We start from the raw sequence: 6000 nt of genomic DNA, 5'->3' as shown, positions 1-6000 counted from the left end.
TAGTAATATTGCAATAGGGAATGGATGGCAAACTGATAACAGCTTCATAGTTACTAGGCATCTTCACCAAAAAGGACTGCAGCATCCGCCACCTTTACAACACAGTATCAGCAATGCATCTACATATTGTGGGAGTAGAACCCACAGCTTTCTGCATCAAAAGCAAGCACACTACCTGTTGTGCTATTAAAAGTGCAAGCAGAGTCTGCATAAGCAGCATTAAACTTCTCTTCCCCTGCAGCTCTCAGCTCTTTGTAAAATCTACTAGATACTCAGCTGTATTTCTCAACTTTGCAGCACAAGAAATCTGGAAAAAGCCTACATTTATTGGGGGGACAAAAGCTGGGACATATTTTAAACATTGCTTGTATAATCTTGGAAAGTTGTTAGAATAAAATGCTGTGTTACTACCATACATTTCACTGTCAAATCTTGAACCCAGGACCCTGTGCAAAAGAGTCAGAGCAACATTTCACTACACCAAATCAGCTGTTTTGTGAAAGAGAGGACGACTGAAACTTAAATGGCTACCATTTAATGACTTCAGTTCTCACCATAACTGTCAACCTCTTAGCACAGAACACCTGGACAAAGCCAATAATGGGGGAATACAGCCTCCAAACATATTCAGTGAATTCAGTTCTCACCATAGCTCTCAACCTTAGCACAAAAAACCTGGATGAAGCCAATGATGGGGGAATACAGTCCCTAAAATAGAGACAAATTTCAAATATTCATCTTATGAACCTAGAAAATTGCTAGAATAAAAGGTTTTGTGTTACCATGTACTTTCTGAAAAATATGAAGTCTGAAATTCAAATGCCCATCATTTTTATTTAACATTTGTTAACCAGGAAAGTCTGACTTGGAACAAAAGCCAATTTCAGCAGAGGCCCAGGGAGAAACAATCCAGAGACATGCCTTTATAACATGGGAGGACACCAGAGTAAATCCACACAAACACAGGGAGGACATGCAGACTCCACACAGAAGGCACGCCAGCTAAGAATCAAACCAGAGAACAAATATCTGTGAGGCAACAATGCTACCACTGCACCATCAACTATGTACTCAATTAAAAATCCAAAGATTTTATGAGGAACAGAACAGAACAAAAATATGAGGCAAAAATCTGCAAAGTTTTCACAGATGGTGATGGGTAGGGAATTCAGGCCCTTGCTACCTGCACCTGTCCTTCCCCCAGTAGCTCCAATTTCAAGTCCATCTCGTGTAAGCACATCCTTCCTCGCTAGAGAGCAGGCACCAGCCTGCGGATGTTGCAGTCCGGATCCCTTCCATTCTATGCTGTCATCACCGCATAGAATTCTCTTACTGCTGTTGCAGCAGTCGGGATCCCCTCTGAGTTCCGGGATTGCTGAGTGCTCATCTGCATTAGTTCAGAAATGTTCCAAGACTTGCCGGTTTGTTTTTTTTCCCTTTTCCACAGTGGGGTGGGGGGGGCTGCAGTCCTGCAGTCCTATAGCACGAGCCACCCCTGACACACGCACACACACACACACTATATATATATATATATATATATATATATATATATGTATATAAATATACATCTATATCTATATATAGGTTCATAGGTTTATACTAGGCTATCTGCCCTAAGGCATTTATAAGCCTAGCCCAAAGTTATGTGGCTTACGCCAACCCTTATGTTAGAAATAATGTGCCCATTAGTTTGTTGTGCCTCTGTCCAGCAGTGACACAGAGATGATTCCCGGGGTAAACCTACGATCTCCCATCCACCGGTCAAGATTTCTCTTGAACAGAGCCAGCGAGGTGCTCTGCCTCACATGGACCGGGATTTTATTCCACAGCATGGGGAGTCTCTGGGTGATAAATCTATACCTCCAGCACGTCCTATTTATATCCGTGCTAAGATTTAAGTCACTTGCTCCAGTGGTTCTGGTGGATTTGGATTTTTTGAGGTGGAGCATATCCATTAATTCCGGGTTGGTCATGGCCTTGTATGTCAGGCACAGGTCACCTCTGAGCAGACGGTATGCAACTGAATAGAGTTGGAGTTTCTTCAGTCTGGCAGTATATGACAGGTTTTGGAGTCCCTTTATCCTTTTGGTGAGGAACTTTAGGGGTCTCTCCAATTGCTGCAGGTGTCGGGTGAGATACATCCCGAATGGGGCATTGTACTCGATCATTGGTCTGATAAGTGAAGAGTACAGGGGAACAATGACCTCACTTGATCTGGATGCGAATCCCTTCATGATCAGATGGGCAATGTAGAAGGTCTTTCGAACCACTTTAGCAACGTGAGTGTCAAACGAGAGGCCACTGTCAACCTGGGTACCCAGGTCCCTGATAACCTCTTCTGTGCTTAGTGGGTTGCCACCTATATGGTAGCTTGGGATTACCTTGTTTTTCCTGAAGGGTATGACTATACACTTTTTTGCGTTTAACTTCAGGCCATGGCTCTGGCACCAGCTATCAGTTTCCGTGAGACCCCTCTGAAGGATGCCTGTGTCCGATGTACTATCCACTATGGCACCCAGTTTGCAGTCATCCGCAAACTTTGTCAGCCATAGTCCTCCTATGTTTGCCTGTACTTCTGAGAAGTAGATGCCGAACAATAGGGGGCCAAGGACTGAGCCCTGTGGGATACCACTTGTAACCGGCTTGGAGTCTGACATGGCTCCAGCAACTCTAACCCTGTGGGTTCTGTCCTTTAGCCAGTTTGCAACCCATCTTGTGACATATGGGTTTACATTTAAGCTGGTAAGTTTCTCTATGATACCCGAGTGGGGTATTGTGTCGAAAGCTTTTGCAAGGTCAAGGTAGGCTGTATGGACTGCCTTTCCCTCATCAATGGCCTTGGTAACTGTTTCAAAGAAGTCGACCAGGTTCAAAAGGCCTTTGTGGAGTGGGACCACAGTTGCCGTACGCCACTCCTTGGGCACATATCCTGTGGTAAGGCTAAGATTAAACAGCTGCCTTATGTGCGGGTTTAGTTCTTCATTGCAAACTGGCTAAAGGACAGAACCCACAGGGTTAGAGTTGCTGGAGCCATGTCAGACTCCAAGCCGGTTACAAGTGGTGTCCCACAGGGCTCAGTCCTTGGCCCCCTATTGTTCAGCATCTACTTCTCAGAAGTACAGGGGTCTTATATATATACTCTTACGCACACACACACACACACACACACACACACACACACACACACACACACACACACAGATTTTTACTTAAGCTACTAGATCTGCAGTTCTGTTCCTTAATATGTCAGGAATTAATGTACTAATGTATTTATTTATCTTTTTGACCAGAAAGGTTTGACTGGGATAGATACCCTTTTTAGCAGACTACTGATGAGAAAAGCTCCAGTATTCACATACATACACAATATGCAGTATATTTTCATTGTCCAAATTGTATATGATAGTTTCATCTTGGTTACATATACATTTTTGCATAAATGTAACAGATGATTAATGCTAACCTTGTATCATACAATTAGAAGAGGAGAAGATGAGAAACTACCTGTGCATTTGTCTAAGGTTATAGCAGACAGAAATATGAAGAAAAACACAGAAAGAGAAAAGACTGACATTTGGGTTGAAATTAGTAAATTGTGGTACAATGAGGGAGAATGAGGATTAAGTAGGAGTAGGCAGTTAAGGAATATAACCAGTTAGATTAGTAAGTAGTGGTATGATGAGGGAGAATGAGGATTAAATAGGAGTAGGTAGTTAGAAATATAATCAGTTAAATGTTTACAGTATAGATAGAAGAGAAAGTGTAATAATCACCCTATGTGAATTTAATACAGAGCAACTTGTTATGTTAGAGGTATTGCAGCTTGTATTTTCTTCTGGATCAGAAATTACCCGGTTATAGAGCAACAGCAGACGCAAGTGCCTTGCAAATGTTGTTTTAGCAGACTTAAAGCATTTGTTGCTTTCTGTAAGCTTTAACTGTAGTGCGATGGAGTTCCACTGTTTTGAGGCACACTGAGACTGGAGTGAGTTTACAGTTACTTACAGCTAGGAAGGATTTATTATTGGAATGTAGGATTCTGTTGTTGCCTTATGGTATGCTTTTTAGAGAGGGGCAATTATCTGGCATGCAGATATGTTTGTGGGGCAGTAGTGAGCTGAGAGTAGGTTAGCTGATTTTGGAGTTCTAGCCCAGTTAGGTCCTTTAGCGCTGTGCACTGGTGGGTTTTATGAGATGTAAATGTGGCAAATCTTGCTATTTTATTATAGCAAGCATCAAGTTTGAACTTGAGGATATTGTTGAGATCAGTGAAGATAGGTGATGCATACCATAGAGATGGGAGTAGGTAGGTTGCTGCTATAGATTTTCTTGTGGATACCAAAAGATATTGATTTGCTCTGCATAGGGGGCCTAGTTTTTTGTGTGTACTTTTGATAGTTCGGAGATCGTGTTGGTCGTATTTGAGTTTTTAAATGGCAAACCACCAAAATTAAGCAAGTCTCTTTTAGTTTAATGGCTTATCAAGTGCTTTATTTTTCCAAGATAACGTCAGTTTAATGACAGGTCTGTTTTTATTTTAATTTTTTTTTTCTTCTTTTTTGTGATTAGCAAATGGCCCTTAGTGAATATGCTGTAAAAAGAATCGAAATGTCTGTGTTCATTGTAGACATAAGGACAAAACAGTATGCACAATCACAAATTCGAAAACTGTTTTATGGTGATTGGGGAGAGCACTGTCAAGTAAAAGGATATCGGTATAGTTTGGGGGGGGGGCTGGTCCATTACCCTGCCTAGGGTCCAATCTGACCATGATCTAGCTTTGATGTAACATATGAGATGGCACAACCAAATCAAATCAAATTCTACAAGAGTGAACTTTTGTTTTTGTGAATAAAGTGAAGTAGTTCAGTCATTTGCCCCAATACAGATTTGGTTTACCCTTCAAAATGTCATGTTTCCTTAAAATATGTCCCACTTTAGACATGTGAAAAGGTGGCACCCATTCGTATTAATGTCACTTTTTTTTGTACATTTAATAAAAAGCTGTAGTCGAATGCAGTACAGTGGATATAAACTGAAGCAATTGTAAACAAGTTTGAAAGCTGCAGCCTCAAAGATTAAGAATCTGTACTGGAACCATTCAGTCCAGGGGGTGTAGATTGGCATACTATTGTAGTCAAGTGAACACATTTTTTCTGAGCATCTCTCAGAAACTGTGTAATACAAACAGTACATAACATTTATAACTGGGCTATTATCTACCTTACACTGCTGTAAAAACATTCTCTCCTAATAATAATGTGTCTCTAAAACAAGTTTTTTATGGTTACAAACGGCAACAATTGAAAATAAAAGTGTCCCCTTCTTAAGTGCATAGGGTCAGCATTTTGAGAGTTCAGTACACTTTCCAAATGATGGGGGGGGGGGGAGGCTACAGCATACCACTTGAGTACAAGATGCACATTTCTAGCCACACCCGATTCAATCACCGCATTACACTAGTTAATGAAATTTCCATTTCGTGTACGCTATAAAGAACTTATGTGTACACTATTGGCACCACAAACTTCAGAAATTGCTTATAACTAGAGCTCAGGTAAAGCATTTAACGCACGGGTTTTGTTGAGGCGATTAGCACTTTTAAACATGAATAATGATGCCTACCTGCCTAATTGTCACACGCCGGGACAGTTACATTTACCAGGGCATCTCTCATCTGCCCAGCAAATAACATCCTGTTCCGAATGTGTGTGTGTATTTATATATAAAATGTTCACATTACTTTTCAGATACAGTGTCAACATGCACTCATCTTGAAATACGTGTTTACAGTCAAGAAAATGTATAAACCAGTTCCAAGTGACAACGCAGATGAAGGTTTAATTGCAAAGATTACAAAAAAAAAAAAAAAAAAAACCAAACAAACGGGTTTGGCTTAACTGTTCGTTTTTCTGTGGCGGTGACAGGGTGGGAGCGATGTTTAGGAAGGATGCTGCAAACATCCAATATAAAAACAATGGCTGTCTCAACATCCGC

The sequence above is a fragment of the Protopterus annectens genome, chromosome 2.part1 (genome assembly GCF_019279795.1).
Source record: "Protopterus annectens isolate FY-2018-M chromosome 2.part1, PAN1.0, whole genome shotgun sequence".
Taxonomy (NCBI): domain Eukaryota; kingdom Metazoa; phylum Chordata; order Ceratodontiformes; family Protopteridae; genus Protopterus; species Protopterus annectens.
The sequence above is the reverse complement of the archived record's forward strand: the minus strand, read 5'-3'. Positions refer to the sequence as shown.